At 26.7% G+C, this 17,516-nt stretch overlaps 1 protein-coding gene and 1 long non-coding RNA gene across 6 annotated transcripts in view; one reads left to right on the forward strand and one right to left on the reverse strand.

The window, feature by feature from the left end:
* The window catches only part of LOC140667973 (uncharacterized), a 97,553-nt gene that overhangs the window by 72,317 nt on the left and 7,720 nt on the right, over nucleotides 1–17,516 (reverse strand). The window lies entirely within an intron of this gene.
* The window catches only part of LOC140667978 (uncharacterized), a 74,672-nt gene that overhangs the window by 30,296 nt on the left and 26,860 nt on the right, over nucleotides 1–17,516 (forward strand). The window contains exon 3 of one of the 3 annotated variants that reach the window (XR_012047096.1): nucleotides 1,549–3,424. The exons of 1 other annotated variant lie outside the window; for it this stretch is intronic. This is a non-coding gene — a long non-coding RNA (uncharacterized lncRNA). Of the gene's footprint in view, nucleotides 1–1,548; nucleotides 3,425–17,516 lie in introns of those variants that run through there. One more of the 3 variants, XR_012047097.1, reaches the window with a different exon arrangement.

Genomic DNA, 17,516 nt, shown 5'->3' on the forward strand with positions numbered 1-17,516 from the left:
AAATCAAAATTGAGCATAACACGACATTATGCTACAGCGACAGAATATCGCCAGAAGTCGATCTCATTTGCAAGCATGGCATGGTGACAGAAATACAGTAAAAATACGCAGACAAAAACAGCATAATTTATTGTCATAAAATAATGACAGAAATATACTTGTATCATATAATATATACCTATATAAAATAATATAATATAATATAGTATAATATATATCATATATATAAAATAATATTGAATTATATAGGTTTTTGTTTATCGTTGTACGATTTATATACTTGTAATATTTAGTTTTATTTATTATAACTTTTCCAATCAGAGATAAAATCGGAATCCTACCGGGACTTGATCTTAGAGCTTCTTTCTCAGCAGACAATCATTATGTCATATGAATTTATCACGCAATGGTAAATTTGCAACATAGTATATAATTTTGCTTATAGATAATCTCCAATTCCGAATAGGAAAATTTCTCTACTTAATCATAACAATAAAATCCATTTCAATGATTTACAATGCTTATAATACATGTATCAATTATTTTTTCTTTTATTTGTATTAATAAATGTATCATCATTTTTATATATTGACCATAATTTATGTACATATATATCATTATTTTAAAAATATTATGTGTTGTATAATTAATTCAGAAGAATTGAGTTCTTAACAAGTGTTTTAATTAAATAAAAAAAGCAAAATTCTGCTTGATAGATCTGATTGATATTTATTATTTATTTATGTCGTTAACTAATTTTAATAAAATTTGCATACTGTGATAAGCATCCATTTATATAATCATTAGTAATTTTATTATCTAAAAGTGTGAGTATTAAAAATGTTACATGAATATTACATTGGTCTTTTCACGATTGTTACTATTGTAGTGACTGCTCGTGTTTGCAGAATTATTATTATTAGAACGTGATTTAGTGACGCGAGGAAGCGTAAATAAACTATTGCTAATCTGTTAATACAAGCGTACAAATTTGATGTAAGATTACTGAAAGGGGGGGGGGCCGGGGGGAGTTCTAGCTTTAGATGAACAAGATAGTATGTAAATATTGATTCTACATATCTATAAGTGCGATTTCATATAAACGATGCAGAGGATATTTTGTATAAATTGTTAACTTTGATCATTTTAGATTTCGCTTAATGAAAGTCTAATTTTAATTTAGATTAATTTGATTCAGACATATCTTTGTTAGCTCGAACGATTCAAGATGTGGCAAAAAAATAATAATACAGCGCGACGACACGGTCATTTCTTCAAAGATCGGATGCAATCTTTTTGAATGTTGATTTTATTATGTCATATTCCGCACTATTTCTCAATCTCACCTGACCACCAATAATAACACTATGTAACATTAATGGAAACTCTGATATTCAACTCCTACTGCTGCCATCCCCTTCCGTTGTACTCGCTGTATCTCATTTCCCCACCTTTTCTTCTCTCCCTACCTCGTTCCTACCATAACTTCAACAATTCCAATAGTCGTTAATCTGTCGGAAACTTTCGGAAAACTTGCCGTTATTGCAGGTAGATGGGCGGGACCGCGTACGAATTGGATGAGAGAAGAAGAGAGAGTGGGAGATGAGAGAAAGGTAGAGGAGAGGAAGAGGCGCAGTGGGGAATTGGAGTCTGACTGTGTAAGGAAGAGGATGGTTCAGGAGGGTGGTTCCGGGTGCTACCCTCCTCCTCCCCCCCCCCTCCAGATGGGTGTTATAGGGGTGCAGGATGGTAAGTTAAATAAACTTGTTTAGTTTCGCGGAAAGTTCTGCGCGGCCATTGTATTCGACTGCCGTGCTACCGAGTTTGCTGCGAAAGTTTCGGATAGGAACGAACTCACTTCCCCATTACGCTTTATTTGCTTGTTTTGCTGGTCCGCTGCATCGCTCCATGCCGAGCCAAGCCGAGTCACGCCGCCGAGTTATCCTTATGACATTAGATATGTACGAATCAATCTTAATTGTATGAATCAAACATACGAATTAAAAAAAATTGTTTAAGATTTTTTTTTTTTTTTTTTTTTTTTTTTTTATCCAGATAAAACCAAATTATCTAAAGATGATATATTTTTTTAAGAAAGACGTCTCTCAATGAGAGCATATAGTCAACGAAAATATGACTAATAGATTGTCATATATTTCACTGAAAAGTCATTCTATAACCCTTAAATAATATGTGGATTAAACATGACTACGACAGTTACATCCTATGTATGATAAAAATATTTAGTTCAACATAATTAAATTGAAATAATTTAACTTATAAAATTAAAGATTTTACACTGGAACGTCTTAAAAAGTAAACTATATGGGATCTTGAATTCCATAACAAAGTTACATTCACTTCCGTTAATTTCAAGAACATAGAATGTCACACGACGGTTTCTCACGAGATTAACATGAACATGTTTTTTTCTATGCCATCAAAAGAGAGTATTGCGCCCTCAGCTCTGTGCATTACTGCGCGGCTGGATCGTTACCCCTATTTATGTTATCCAGGAGTGGTTTACTGCATGTGGGAAGGAATGAAATATATGTATTTTTTCGCGATATATTTATTGTTAAAGGTTCCATTGTATTTACATGGAAATTAACTTCTATTTTAAATCTTAAGTAAAAAATAACGAATGATTTTTATTCGTCCAGACATTTATTTGCCCGATTTTTCAACAATTAATTGAATATCTAAATTTGTGAATCTCTTCGTATGTGGATTGTACCATCCATGTAAATTAAATTGATAAAAATAGTTATTACATTTTCACTTTTACTAGCCATGGCTTTGTAGATTTTATATAGTTTTCACGTCTAAAATTTAAATACGTGATAGGTATAGTGTATACAGCATCGTATAGCGATAAGTAAGCATATTTTTCATTTGATCGGAAAAACATGTTTAATATATCTTCCTTGAAAAACTTTTTAGATATTTCTTGCTTTACTGAAAAATTATCTAAAAATGTCATTTTTAGACATCTTTTCGATTGCCCGAAAAGATAATTGAAAAGAAACATCTTTTAGTTCTTTGTACTCTCTGAGTTTCATTAAATATAATTTTTAATAATTTGATTATGCATTAGATTAAGATTAGCCTAGTTTACACACACAGACACACAGACACGTACACATACGCACACGTACACGAACAATTTTTCTCTATATAGTTATTTTGTTGTGTTAACGAAAAAGTCGTCGACATGTGTTAACAAAACTTCAATAGGTATGTGTATACAAGCAACAAAAAAATTATTATAACTCATAACTGATACAGTTCAAAATGGATGACAGCGACAATAAGTTATTGTTTATGAAAAAAAAAAAACAGAAAATTAGCTAAAGATTACTGATCTAGAATAGATTAACAAATATAAAAATATATTTGTGTGTATATGTACTCATATAATTTGTTTATATATTTTAAAAGTGTATTTAAAAATAATTACTCTCAAAAAAATTATTTCATATATGATTGACAACTAAACGTTATATCAAGATACTGATATGAAAATAACTAATAACATCAAAGGAATGATTAGCAGTAATTTTAAGAAGGATAAGAAAAAAAATTTTTATTTCTTATTTTCATTACATTTTTTTAAATTTTATATTAAATAAAAATTCTTTATATATATAGTTTTAAGTGTAAATGTATTAATGTGTGTAATGTAACTCAAATTTATATGATAATAATTGCTATTATTAAACATCATATAGTTAATTGTGTGCTATTAAAAAAATGATTAAGTTTCATAATGATCAAGAAAAAGAGATAGAATACAATTCAAAGAATATGAATGTTTACTTAATCCTAGTCGCACGCACGCACACGCACACACACAGTCAAGTCTATTCAAACAGTATGTTGCCAAAAATCTGTTATAAATTGTTGTCAGCAAAAAAGTTACAAATTTCATACAGAAAATATTTTTACTGATTAAATCGGCGGGTTGGTGATATAAACCGAACAAAATTTGCGCGCAAAAATCTGATGTTATATTGACAGCAGAAACTGAATAGGATCTGCATTTTTCAACCATTTAAATTTTAAATGAAATAGTTATATAGATTGGTATTTAAATATTTTTAATATTTGATTCAATAATTTCTTTGCTTATCGCTAGGCGACGTATTTTCTTACAATCACTTTTCGTTAGAAAAAGATATAAAATCTGAAAGACATAGCTACTAATAAAAGTGTAGTAACCATTTTTATCAGTTTTCTGATATCTGATACAAGCTCAACATGAGAATATCAAACTGATTGAAATTGGTATTAAGATAAATAAATAATTATTCTTTTACTATCTATTTGAAGCACAAAGTGGAAGTTCAAATTCCATATAAATTATTTATATATCAAGTTTTATAAATTTTTAATTATTTTTATAATTTATTTTATTATTTATTTAATTAGAACTAATTATTTGCAATGTGGGATATAACTATGATATAATATACAGAGTATTCACGAGCAACGGGCTAAAGGAATTTTTTCGAACTAAAATAAAAATAAAAAAAAAAGATAGTATCCTTATTCTCCTAGATCGATTCAAAAATAAAAAAAGAAGTTTTTTTGAGTTTTCCTAACTTTTTACTGTAAAGGTTTCTTGAGGAAAAAATCTGCTTTTGATATTTTTTATAGAAAAGTTACGTTTAGATTAGAAAATAAAAAAAAATAAAACTTTTAAAATTAAAAAAAAATTTCGTTATATTAGAAGTAAAATTTCTTTAAAATTTGTGGGAAGATTCCACAAATAAAATTTTGCACACATAGGTAATAATCTTAATAAAACTAAAAATAAAAATAACCAACACAAGTTAATATTTTGCATGAGGAAAGATGAGAGGTTTGTTCTGCGTAAATAGGATAGAGCTAATTAGTGTTATTTCAAGAATTTCTTACGACAAAGGTGGTTGAGTGACATATTATTTTAAAGAAAAATAATAATTTTTCTTCAAAAGATTCCTTCTCTTAAAATCTCCTTCCAAATTGACAGCTTAAAGAAGATTCTGACAAATCGATTTCCTGAATTTAAGAGACATTTAGGAACCTAATCCAGCCTCAAAATCCTCTTTCTGAGTTTATAATTTGAAAAGAAAAATCTATCTTATAGAGAAGTTATCACAAAAATTTTAATTTTTACAAGACTTGTAAAATTAGATGTTACTTAAGGAAGGTCTTAAATGATAATCAATAAGCTTGATCATAATATCAAATATTTTTTATAATATACGCATAGCTAATACAGCATAGAAAACAGACATATTGCATAATTTCTTTGATAGATTGCAATATTACAAATTTATTGTGAAATATTGCTGTACCATTACTAGCGACAACGTTAAGGTGTCTGCTTTTAGAAAGATTGCAAAACCGCCTTTTATCTATACAAACTATTTTGTATATCTTCAACATAATGAAATAAATAATAAAATACATAAATTTGAATAATTTAACTCACAAAATTCAAAATTTGATTTTTATATAGAAATTCTACTTTATATCTCAAGTAAACAAACGATTTTTATATATGGACTTTTACATGTATCTGTAAGTTTTGAACAATCATTCCATATCTAAAGTCCTTGTTGAGATTGTCAGAAATTAAACTAATAAAAATAGTTACTATATCTTTAATCTCACTAGCCGTTATTTGCTAGCGTTATGTACATAGTTCTCATGACTAAGTGTAAATATGAGATAAATAGCACATAGCTCATCGCATAGCGCAGCAGTAAAAGAACGAACAAACGACTATTGAATACTTTTTTTTTTTTTTTTTTTATAATGTCGCTGGAATGTTCCTGTTGCATTTCTTATGAAATATTACAGTTATATATGTTCCTACAATGTCCCTATAATATTACGTTGCAATTTACAAGATTGTAACACAGCATTATAATTAAAATGTTCCGTGCTGCATAGAAGCATTCCATTAAATAAATTAAAGTAAGCCTGAAATTTTTTTCACGCTTCTTTTTTATATGCTAACTTTGTTAGCTAAATATTCAATTTTTAAGTTAGTAATAATTCCGCGATTACGGAACAAGTTAAACACTGTTATTGCTAATTTAAAAATAGAATATTTTCCTACATCGAGTGCTAAGAGCATGCCAACAATACGTCATCGTGACTTTGCAGAAAAGTCTAGTATGCGTCCTCATTAAGCTTAATTTCTGGCAAGATGATATCTTGTCGATACAGAGTAAAATAATGAAAATACAGCAGTAAAATCGAGTAATATTTGCTATTACGTTCGTGACAGCAGGTATGTAGAAAATATTAAGCAAAATCTACTAAACATTAACATTAGGTAAAAATAAAGCAGAAATCAAACATGATTTGTTATCATGATGTGAGAACAGAAGCGTGAAATCAAGAATACAGCATAATTTATTATATATATATATGTCAAGTATAACGCAACAGAAATCGAGCATAGCCTGCTTTCACGATGTGACGGTAAAACACGAGATTCGATAATTTAATATATATTAATTCCATTATATAATGAACACATTTTCACACACATGCATACACATACCTCGCATACACATTCGTACACACACAATTTACACGATTTCTTGTGCTTCTCTGATACTGATAATTTATTTAATATAACTTTAAAGAAAAATAAAAAATCTTGAATAAATAAAATCACTGCAATTACATTATTGACAAAAACGAGATATTGTGCAATAAAATAAATAAAAAGTACAGTGTTTTATAAATTCCTCTACCTTAATAACATTTCGAAAGAAAGTGTGTACTCATCATTTTATTTCAAACTTATTCTACTTTCTCACTTAATTTACTTTCACACACACACACACACACACATACACATACACATACACATACACATACACACATACATACAAAGTGTATTTTGATATAAGAACAAAAAAAAGTAGTGATGTAATCGTTAAAAAATTTTCTTTTAAAAAAACTAAATAAGACACCAAGTTTATGCATTTGTTCAAAAATTATCTTACAAAGAAATATTACGTCTATCTATATTTCATTAATTTTATTAATTAAACTTTTATTACTTTTTTAACAAAAATAATATTGGAAAATTGTATTAATTGAGAATAAAAATTATGCATATATATAGGATTTAATTTTTTTATTTTTTATGTTTCAATATTAAAATTATTTTATTAAATAAAATGCAATATGATTATATTTTACTTAATATATGAGAGAAATGCAATTAAAGTAATTAAAAATAATTAAATTTAATGCAAAAAACTTGGCTCTGCTTTGTGGAATTATGTATTTTAATTTACATTTTAATGTTTTAATACAATACCTGCAAGAGATATTATAATAATATTAATAATTTTTAAGCAAAATTAGTCAAACATTATTATTTATGTTCATAAAAATGCCAAGTTTTTTGCATTAAATTTAATTAGATCTGTTATCCAACATATCATTGATATTATTAGAATACTAAGAATATGTTAGAAACAGTTCAAATTAAAACTCTCTACAATAAGAATGAATAGTATCAAAACTGGTTAATTAGCGGAAGCCTAAGTAAAGATACAAAGAGAAAGTACGACACAGAAGAAAGAAGACGATGCAACGTGACTGTTCATGCTGCAGGTGGTAGATGCTGCGATGGTAAAGTGACCTTGGCAGTCAGGAATCCGGTCTGACAACATGGATCGACACAAACCACTGGCGTAAGAATTCCCTCGTCCATCCGTCTATGCGTCTTCTGTCCGTTTATTCGTCCGTGATGGGACTACCTCACGATTGATATGTTGGATAAATATTCCAAACTACATACTATAACTATAATAAGCAAACAGAGCTTTTTACTTTTAAGTTTTTATTTTAAATTACATGGATAAAAAAACTTCATCAAGATTTTTCATACATTATCGTACGATTCTGCAAATATGTGAGATATTTGCTCTCATATATTAAATAAAATATATAATCATATTGCATGTTATTTAATAAATTAATTTTAATATTGAAACATAAATAATAAAAAAATTAAATATATAATAAATATATATTAAATATATTCTATAATATGCATATAATATGTGAGATATGCGTGAAGTATATTACGCGAAAGATATCTATTCACTAATATTTAAAACATCGATTTGGTTTTAATTCCTTTTTTTTTTTCTATCAAATGTCGATGAAACTGTCACATGTTTTATTAACAACTACATAATTGTAAATTATCGTTGTACTAATTAATAAGAAGAATCATGATAATTCTGTTATGATATCGTAATATATATATATATATATATAAATGCAATGAGGTCACACGCATCCTGCGTTTGCACGCATTTGCTATAGACCGGTTAGTTCCCTTTCGCTTTCGTTGATTATTCTACTTATCCAGTTTTTAAACGTGCTACGACTTACCAAAATTTCCAATGTAGGCTTACGTGACTATAGTTATGTATACAGGAGTTGACCTGGACGAAAGAAAACGAATGAAACACGCGCCCAACCTGTGTAAGTTGAATGGCCTTAAGAACTCAGGTGCATGCACCAGGTGTTTGTCGTTCTGCGAGTAAGTGTGCGAACGAACGATATGAACCAAACCGATATCAAAGAGTTAGAGAAAGAAAGGGAGAAAAAGAGAAGAGGGAGAAGAAAAAGAGAGAGGGAAAAAAAAGAAAGAATATATGAGAGATTTAATTTGTAAAAAAATTTTATCCACGATTGCCAAAATTGATTACATTATAGAAAATAAAAATGTAAATGTTAAAAAAAATGAAAAGAACATTTCATTCTTTTCAAGATAATACACTAAGCTTAACGAGAATTTGTATTTGGAATTATTGATTATCACATAAATCACATCATACAACGAAGGCAAAAATTTATATAACGCATTTATTATTTTTCAAAAGATATAAATTCAAGTTATAATCGAATCTGTACTTCCTATTATCATGTAAGGGAATGCAATAAATACATCGAGACACAATCGATAATCCTACCGATAACATTGACATAAATCATTATCAAGTAGTGATGATTTATTTACGGGGGTCCGATAGAATTTGACGTTAACTAATGGGTTACAACATAAACTATTAAATATTTTTTAATCGCAAGACATATGTAAAAGAGAGAGAGAGAGAGACATCATAAATTTTCGTATTTAAAAATGGAGTCAAATTTAAAAATAAACTGCGAATTACTTTTGATATCGAGTTGTCATTATTGTTTTAAAATTGTTGAATACGATCAAATGCGATTCTTCGACACATAGTTAATATGGATATTAGCACAAAGGATTTTTTCAATAATTAAATAGTAAAAAAAACAGTGCAATGAGACAAGGGATAAACCACTGATCAAAATTATACACAGCAATGCATAATAATTCCTAATTAGGGAGAATTACTGTACAATATTTTACGTAATATTTCATAATTCCTAATACTAGTAATGTTTAAAGAAAGTGAAACGCCTCTTACCTGTATTTATATATCTTACTTCTTCGACATTTCTAAACTTAAATCGATATTAATCAACATATCCACACACATTACTTTCTAAAAAAATTGTTATTTTATATACTTTCTTTCAAACAAAAACATTGAAAGATAAACTAAAGAGAAAGAGTATGAACATCAATATCTAGTAATGTCGAATTACGGAATATTACTACAGAATTTTTGATATAATGTTCCGTATAATGTTCAAACAGTACCCTATAATATCCATTAATGCTCAAACGATGCCTCATAATACCCACTCTTTACAAATAATGTCTACTGAAACTAAAACAATGTCTCATAATACTCCGAGTCTGTACACCGCAATATCCTCAACGATTTATTCCAACCATGAGAGAACCGTAAAAACCATATAAAAAAGAATCGTTGCATAGCATTGTATTAACGGTATCGTAAGTAAAATAATATTAAATAAAATATCGATTTTCAATACTTTAAATCGAGCAATAAATTTAATTGTTATATTTCTGATGGTATATTACCCATAAATTATTTTCACCAAAAACATGCAAACAATGTATTTTTTAAATTAACTTTGTATAATATTAGTCCAGTGCTATATAGAATCTGAAAGCAATAAATTGGCAATTCTTTTAATATTTTAGAGAGAGTAACGAATGTAATTTTTTTTTATACAATCTGATAGTTAGACGTTATCTAAATTTTTTTTGTAATTTAAATACTAAAATATTACATGTTTACATGCAAGCCACACATTTTTTAATTAACTTATAAATTAATTCTCGGTATTAGTTCTCGTCGTGAAGAGTCTACATCGATAAAAAAACCTGTCAATTTTTAATATTATAATATAAGCAATAAATTCAGTCCTTGTATATTTCGATAGTAATATATATTGTAAAACATTTTAGTACTAAAAACATGAGAGTAACAAATTTTTTTCAGTTACTTTTTAATTATTTTTACTTTGCGGAGGAAGGAAAAGGAGATTAATTTAATGTCAAACCTTCTTCCCCTTCTTTGAACGTAATAAACTGATAAATGGTTCAAGTAACAAACGGACTACAACAACAAATTAACTTATAATCAGCACTAAATTATTTAATGGATGCGGTGTCTTATTTGATGATGTTGGGGGAACCAGTTTAATAGAAGTCATAAAACGCGGATTACGTCATCTATAACTTGCCATTTTCGTTTATGTTGCATGAATTTCGTATATAATTACTAAACATTTATTAAATGACATCTCGTTAGTTAAATACGATCTTATTTTCTAGCCACTTCGGTTATTTCAAGTTAATACTGAACTCGAAAAGCCACAACTTAATTATTTTTTTATTAATTTTATGCAAAGTGCGCTTACAGTCATTCAATAACATTTGAATTAGGAGTTAAACGGGATCATGATGAGATTTTACGGCAATATAGTTAACGCAAGGCAGAAAAGGGAGTTTTCGCGGTCAACCGCGTGCCACTGACAAAATCATGAGCCACTTGTTGATCATCCGATGACCAACCGAGAACCGTGATTGCCGTTATTCCAGAAAGCCGCTAATTGGTTGGTTGATTCGCCTATTGTAACTTCAACACAGTGTGAAAAATGTATTTTTACTTATAGATATTCGAAAAATCAACGCAATTATTAATCTTTAATACGGATTAGTTAAATTTTTTTATATATATCTTGCACATATTTAAAAAAAGTATATATAGTTACGCATTAACTAATTATTTTACAATGTTTGAAATATCTTTAAATAGTAAAAACTTTTTTATTTTAATTTCAAACATTATCTCTTCTTGAAGCGACTAACGTCCTTTAAAATCATTATTCTTTGGAAAAGTTTTCTAAAGCATAAAGTAATTTAATTTTTATAAAATCCATAAAAATTATCCTATAAAAATAATAAATTATAAATAACTAGCATCAAATCAATATTTTATGAGATGTTTTATAATTTATTTTGACACATTATACATAAGATGTAATGTTTACTCGTGTTAAGTATTCATTCTTTTTCTAAAATATTTGTTAAATTTTTCATAGAATTATATTATAGAATCTTATGATTTTATCTACATAAGTACAGTATTCTTTTTGTAATTACATATTTTTTTTTTAAAGATGTACTTTCCATAAGAAAATATCAGGGATTATGTTGTAAATCAATGAGAAAATTTGGAAGTTTCAGGTTTTAAAAGAACCTTTAGTTTATATAAACCTCGTATATTTTCAATAAAACTCCGAACAATACATTGTGACTTAATTATTTTTGCATTATTTATTAGGACTTACGTAAGTGGTAATAAAAGTCGATAATGGTTTGCTTAGTTAATGATAGATTCGCGATGACTCGACAAGTTAATTGATCGACTGCTTCGACTGTTTACTGTTCGACTACCTGACTTATCTTTTTGGCAGATTTCTTTAGAGGTAAATTTATGGACGGTAAAAAAAAGATATGGAAACAATTAATTGAAAAAAAATTAATTCGACAGATTCTTTGATTCTTTATATAGAAGTTTCTATCTCGAGAGTATGATGTAAATTTCTCAAAAATTTGCTTAAAAAAATATCAACAAGTGCCACAATTATTGATAACAATAGCAATTAGCCGACTAAATCAATATGAAAGGATCATTGTACTAATTAAATTGAAATTTAATATATGATTCTTTCATTTTATAATAAGCTTCGAAATTATATCGGTCATGCTCTTATTAGACTGTAGGTATCCGGAAATGATCATTTTTGCGGTCAATTCGTGAGTAAAGTCCAGGTACAAGCAAAAAAGTCCAAAGTCGAATTTCTTTGTTTGTAAATTTTCTCATCCAGATTGCTGAGCTCACGATTCGCACGATTAATGTCTTGTTTATTAAAATTGAAATAGAATTATGTATAGCATATATTTATTCTTAGGTTATAATAAAAGCAATTATATATTTTTGTATTGTATCTTATCGTATTTGTTGTAAACATATTAGTTATCGCAAAGTGAAAATTCTTTCACAAAATACACAAGTTTATCTAAAACTTTTTGGATGATAATGATTTTGGAAATAATCGTCTGTTAACATTAAATGAATCATGGTGTATACACGCATACACGCGTGCGTACATACGTATATGCAGATGGATGTATGTCATGTAATGTACGTATATACACGATGTGTGTATGATGTATGTATGTACATAAAAATAAAAAAAAGATTAATTTTATTTTTAAAAAGTAAGTGTGATTCTAATAAATTAATTACTTCATTTCTTTCTTGGATGTAACAAAAATGGCAATAGGGATTGAATAACATAAACTTTATTTAAAAACATTTACTTTTTTTTAATTTTATGTTTCTCTAAATTTAAGAGAGAGAGAGAGAGAGAGAGAGAGAGAGAGAGAGAGAGAGAGAGAGAAATAGAGAATATTTTTAAAAAAATCGCATTTAGAAATTTTAGGTAAAATTTAGTAAAACATTGAAATATTAGTAATTTATAAAACTTATTATTTATTTAATTTGTTTTAGAATTTTATTTATTTTACTAAATATTCGTTTTTATATGTTTTAAAAATATCTGTTGTATAACATAATATTACATAATATATAATATTTATGTCTACATAGCTTTTATGTGTATATAATTACTTAAACATAATTATCTATAAAATCTACATATAATATTTAGAGCGATATGTATTTACAATAATTTACAGATTTTTTTAAACGAAGAATTGTATACGAATATAAAACTATTTTAACCTTTTAGACGTACAGAAAAAATATAGACTGCGCGAATCTTATGTTCTGTCAGCAATTCGTGCGCCAAAATTAAAAGAAGAAAGCAATATCTCGGAAGTGTGTTTATCTCTTATCAATTTAACTATTTCATTTTTTGTCTCTTCTCAATTTAACTTTTCTTTCATTTTCTAGTTTTGGTGCACCATTTGTTTGATACGTGCAGTTTCTAAATTTCTTACGTCTATAATTTTATATAATATATATTATTTTCAAAAATATGTGCTCTGAGTTTGAGAATGTCTTCTTTATTATTGTCTATAGAAAACAATGAGATTTTGTACAATTTTGTTAAATTAATGAAATTGTATTAAATGAAATAAATTATACTGTAAAAAATTTAATAAATTAAAAATTAAATTTAATTACTGAAAAGAATTTAAAATTTTTAATAAAGTTAAAACTTCTATATGCTGTTTCTCGAAAAAAAAATTTACTCAAACTTAAAACATAAAAAAAGAATGCAGTTGTAAAGATAATAAAAAAACTTTAAAATATTGTTACTTGAGTTTATTGTTTAAGATTTTTGAAGGAATGGCTTAATCAAGAAAATAAAACAACACGATTGAATTTATTACGGTCATTCTTTTCAAAAACAAGATTAAACTTTTTCTATATTTTTCTCAAATTAGTCAACTAGAAAATAAACGGAGTAAAAAGTTTGCCAATAATAATGAACTTTGTACATATAATAACTCTTGTACATATATGCATCAACTATAAAAAATCAAACGTCTCACAATACAAAGTACATTTAAAAATTCAAATACTATACGAACTTTATGGATCAATAATCGGATCGCATGATTTAATAATTGAATTTTATTTCTTAAATTAAAATGTGAATTGCATTAAACTGAATTTTCATATGTTTTATTAAAGAGAAAGAGATAGAAAGTATCATGTAGCAGTTTTGTGCGTTAATTTATATATTTCGAATTATTTCTTTTCATGTGATATCACGTTGCTTTATAGTATATATATATATATATATATATATATATATATATATATATATATATATGTATGTATGTGTGTATGTATATATATAGTATAAATTTTAAGTTTAACGATCGATAAGCATAAGTACAGAGATGATGTTTTGCATAATATAAATTAATTGTATTATGATGATATTATTGATTAAGTTTAGAGAAAGAAAAAGAGGGAGGAATTTAAAATCAATAAAATGTTGAAAATAATATTTTTTTGTCAAATATTTTTATATCTTTGTAATGGAAATCGAAATTAAATAATGCTTTGTGATTCGTGATAATCAACGGATGTCATTGCAACTACATTATGCTATGAAATGCTTTTTTTTATGACTCATGCAAAAAGCATTACAATTTTTGTAGTTAACTTTGTAAATAAAACTGTAATTTATGCAGAACCTTTCAGACTTATGTAAAACGTCTAATTAAAAGTTGATATTTTTACATTTATTTTTACCTACTTTTATTTATTTTTACTTATTTTTATCTTTATTATTTTTATTATTATATTATGATACATTTTTTATTACATTTTTACCTATTTTTATGTATACGTTTGTAAGTTTAATGCAAAAGAAAAGTTCTATAGCTGAAGATAATCATTAAGCGTTGCAAGGCTGATTATTTTAATGAAAAAAAGATTGCTTACACATATCGAAACATTAATGTTTTGAAAAATGAGATATTTTAAAAAATTTGCAAAACAAAAAAAGTAATATTACAATTGAAATAAAAAAAAATTAAGAAGCACGTGCAAAACTAATATTGTTTAACTAATTCAACTGAATAATTAATAGCAATGAAATAGTTCAATCATTATGTTCTCATCGCATCTTTGTAATATTTATATCCACTCACAACATTTATTGCTATACGAGTATAAAAGCAATTAAAATGCAGCAAATGTTACTTAAATTTTCGATGTAAGATAAAAAAATATTGAAACATTGAAAATCTATTAAAATATATATTCTCTTTATTTTAATAAAATATATTCGTGACGATACATGTTACGATACCTCTCGATACATGTAACATTCTTAAGGAGTTTTGTAACGTCCTAAGCAATATTTGCATCTCAAAACTGTATAGCTGATTGGCTATAGGAACATTAATAGCGTCGTGTAAAATCCTTACATATCATACATAAATCAATCAACCATAATAATCATAAATAAAGAGCGCTTTGTATATTTCATGCAATGCTCTTTATATTGTATGTAGCATAGGTAATATGAAACGTCTACGAAAAATTATTAAAAACAAATATTTAACCTTCACTGAACATCAATCTTTACTTTATTCGCTTGCCATACCTTATGTTCCATATAATTTATTCTTGCTACTTTTTACGTCATTTTATTTGCAATGTTGGAAAATGAAGATGAAAGAGAGATTGCAAATATATCAGACAATAATGAAAACATTTTATGTTTAAAAAATTAGTTGACGATTACTTATCGTTTATTAGCAATTTCAATAATAGGAAACTTAATCAATAATATCATTATAATACAATTAATTTATATTATGCAAAACATCAGCTCTGTACTTATGCTTATCGATCGTTAAACTTAAAATTTATATATATATATACATACATATATATATATATATATATGTATATATACTATAAAGCAACGTGATATCACATGAAAAGAAATAATTCGAAATATATAAATTACACGCACAAAACTGCTGCATGACAGCTTCGCATAGACGATGAATCATTAAAACCTTTCGAATCATTGATTTACATTAGCTGTCAATATAAGCCGGATAATCTTTATACCCAGATATCCGGATATCCTCCAAATTTATAGATATTAGCTGGGTACTTCATTATCTTGATACAAGGTAACTTGATACACATAATCTTGAATACAAGGATATTTGATCGCTTTAGTTATTACCAAGTATCCGAGTACTAAAATTCGCAAATAATTTATAAACCTTTGAATATTTTTAAATATATAAAATCACCGATAATTACATATATTCCAATATACGTTATTTAAATCAATAGTAACATGGAGATACTATGTAATCATAACGTACACACATACACGATACATTTAATATTTCAATTAATTATAAATAATGTTTCAAATACTTTAATTTATTTACATTTTACAGCAATGCAGTTTTTAATCTCTATATATAATATCACGTGCGTGTATCTATGTATATACATCTATAAGAAACCGAAAAACTCGGTTTAACTTAACTAAAAAAATATTTTATATAGGTTTTTAATTGCCAATTATTTAATTAGATCGAAATGAAATAATATATACCCTATATATATGGATAATTTTTTAATTTGAAATGAGAGAGAGAGAGAGAGAGAGAGAGTACAAATGTTTAATAATCTTTAAAACGTGGATGTTCGAATATCCAAATATTATCTATCTATTAATGGAAAAGTAATTTTAGAATATCTGAATAGTAGGGTAGGATATTACTAACAATAAGACATATGGATATTGATAAGGTGATATGTCTGATAACAATTTTAAAACTTGATATTCTAATGTCATTGATCCTTATACGCTAATTTGGTGCGTGTAGAGATCGATTTGTCATTGATTCGTCACTATTCAAAGATCAATAAACCCGGCATCTCGACCGTCTTACTTTCAATATTCTTTTACAAAGTAATAAATCACGTTGAGTGTTCGGTGTTTTTCATTATGTGCTTTTTCAAAATTAAAACTCTAAATATAAATCTCAATCAAATACAATGCAAAAAGCCATTCAGAACAAAACAAGCTTTTACATCGTTTTATTAAAACTAAATTAGATAATCAAATTTAATAGCATAAATTGTTTAAACGCGCAATATTTTAAATATTAAAATAAGTTTATATTTTTTCTTTAAAAAGAATTTATTAATATATTTAAGTTCTAGTATAAAATTCAAATAAAGTTTCATTATGTTGTAATTTTGATAAACATTTTACCCAACTATGTACATACATATTAATCAGTTATAAGTTAAATGTCTCATTCTTCTTGGAATAGCCGGACAAGAATCAATATAATTGAGTAGGCCTTTTCAAACAACTAGTACGGTAGATTAAATCATCTGATGATGCAATTTTAACGTTCAAATGATATCACCAAACTCACATACTCTCACGTACATTTTACTAATATAAAATACATACACTATTTTACTTCGTAATACACAGCGTTTACTTCGGAAATGAAATTTTGATTGAGATTAAGAGCT

This window comes from Anoplolepis gracilipes, chromosome 7, assembly GCF_047496725.1.
Source record: "Anoplolepis gracilipes chromosome 7, ASM4749672v1, whole genome shotgun sequence".
Classification (NCBI taxonomy): Eukaryota; Metazoa; Arthropoda; class Insecta; order Hymenoptera; family Formicidae; genus Anoplolepis; species Anoplolepis gracilipes.